General features: G+C 44.0%; 1 non-coding gene across 1 annotated transcript; it reads left to right on the forward strand.

Annotated features, from left to right (window-relative positions):
- The first annotated feature begins 1,304 nt into the window (after positions 1-1,304).
- LOC115487055 lies at positions 1,305-1,444 on the forward strand. Its single transcript, XR_003947695.1, has one exon. It is a non-coding gene; the product is annotated as a small nucleolar RNA SNORA48 (small nucleolar RNA).
- Positions 1,445-2,466: the final 1,022 nt, after the last annotated feature.

Raw genomic sequence — 2,466 nt, forward strand, 5'->3', positions numbered from 1 at the left:
GATGTATTAAGAACTTATCATTAACTAACTGATTTGTTGATTATGCTTAAACTGGTACACAATTACCATCGGTACAAATCATTTCCCCAGCATTCTATTTTTCATGATCTAAAACATCTCTGAGTGACATAAGTCCTTAGTAAGCAAACCAAAAATAAATAAATAAATAAAATAATCCCCAAAACCAAGAAACAAACAAACAAAAAAACCAAAAACCAACCAAACAAACAAAATGTTTTTTAGGAAGGTTAGGCCAGTCAACCTCTCAATTCAAAAAATTGAAGCCTCAGTTTTAATTTCCCTTTAAAAAGTAAAATGCAACATTGTTCAGTTTATTATGCTCGGCCTCAAAAGGCAAAAGTATTGGCCGTCTGACCATTAAAAATTGCCCTTTCATCTCTTTAATGTAGCTTCCAAATGAGCAGCTTCAAGACATTTCTGTTGTTACCATTGTTGGTTCTAAGACTACGACATATAAAATATTAGCAAGTTGGGTTCTTCATTGTAAGGAAGTTGTGAAACTATTAGCTTTAAATGCACTCTCACTAATGCCCATAAACTAATCAGAACAGAGCTTTGTGGTTTCGGCAGACTGTACAATGTATCAGCACACGCTGTAGATTAGTATGATGTCTGGATACATATGAATGTGTTGACCAGAAGCCTTGTTTTCTCTCCATCAGAAGCGCACAGCACCTCCATCTGGGGCTTCTTCAGGATGTCAGCTTCAGGGCAGAGTAATACGGAAAAAACAGGAACAAACCCGTTGTGACCTTGAAGAAGAAACCTATATAAGAAATAGAAAAAAAAAAATTCTCAAAGCAGATGGTTCTGTTATGTTTCCTAAGGACATGGTTTTATACTGTCTCAGGGTACAGAGATCTCTAGTGACTTCTCCCACCACTTGGCAATAATGGCAACATCAGATAGACATGAACATGTCACCTGATCTAGAAGCTCAGCTCAGAAGTGGAAACAAAGGTTAAATAGTCTGGGAAAAGAGGAATGGGGGAGGGGCAACAAAAGCAGGCTGTTTGCCTTTGAGAATGTACTCCGTGCTGTGGGAAGGCACATGACTTACAGAGCTCAGGAGAGTAGCCGGTTATAGAAGGCAAGCCATGTAGAAACCTCAGCAGAGCCTCCGAAGGTGTCAAACATGATTTCCCCAAAGCCAAATAAAAGCCATGTCTGTCATGCAGACACGAAATAAGCATCTGTTCCAGATTCCTGGAACTCATTAGTGAGAGAACCAGCTAGATGACAAGTCTCTAATTTAACAACTTGTTCATCAACCCCTCACAACACGCCCCCAGGCTATGAGGAAAGAGACACCTTGTTGGTGGTGGTGTTCTTATATCAGTGAGGGGCAGAGCAGATGATCAAACTCATCCTAGCTTGATGCCTGTCTTGGTGACCAAAGCTGTCTTACGCTTAGAACTCATACAAATCAAATCAAATCAAATCAAATCAAATCAAATCAAATCAAATCAAATCAAATCTAGGCAGTGTGGCACAGGAGGAGGAAGACAGAGACCTGTGGATCACCATGTCCCCCACAGACCTGCCCTCCATTGCAGAGCACAGGTGGGCCATGGACACCTGCTTGCCTTCACACCACACAGAACAGATGGAGGATGTCACCCAGGGGCCTGTCATTTGCAAGAGTAGCCTGTAATGGAAGCCACCACAAGGTGCGAGTATGTGGTAGTCAGATGGGAGAGTAAGAGAAGTGGAGCCATTGGAGCATTATGAAGAGAGATGGAAGCTGGAGAGATGGCTCAGCATTCAAGAGCATTGGCTGCTCTTGCGGAGGTCCTGAGTTCAATTCCCAGCAACCACATGGTGGCTCACAACCTTCTGTAATGTGATGTGATGCCCTCTTCTGGTAGGCAGGTGTACATGCAGATAGAAAAATTAAAGTAAATAAATTGAAGAATGAGGGGGAGGAAGAAGAGGAGGAAGAAGACGAGGCAGAGGCGGAGACGATGGAGACATGGAAATGAAGGAGGAGGAGGAGGGGGAGGAGGAGGAGGAGGAGGAGGAAGAGGAGGAGGAAGAAGAAGAAGAAGAAGAAGAAGAAGAAGAAGAAGAAGAAGAAGAAGAAGAAGAAGAAGAAGAAGAAGAAGAAGGAGAAGAAGAAGAAGAAGAAGAAGAGAGAGATGAAACTGGAGTATTGGTAGTAGAGACGAGTAGTCATCCCTGCCACCTGGGCCCATGGTGAGATCCCAGCCCAAGCTGCTGCTGAGGGCCATGTCTGCGTCTGTGGGTACACAGCAGCAGGAATCAGGGATCTATGTTGATGTTCGTGGTTCATATTCCCCTAGAGAACATGGGGATGTCCCTGGTCTGGGTAGCTGCCAGAGACCACATGAATGTCCAGGGGATGTGCATAACTGGCCACACCCCTCCCTGAGTACAGCACTCTGAGAGCTGGCCCCATCTCTCACTGCTGACAGCACTCGGGAG

Source organism: Mus musculus, chromosome 8 (assembly GCF_000001635.26).
Source record: "Mus musculus strain C57BL/6J chromosome 8, GRCm38.p6 C57BL/6J".
Classification (NCBI taxonomy): domain Eukaryota; kingdom Metazoa; phylum Chordata; class Mammalia; order Rodentia; family Muridae; genus Mus; species Mus musculus.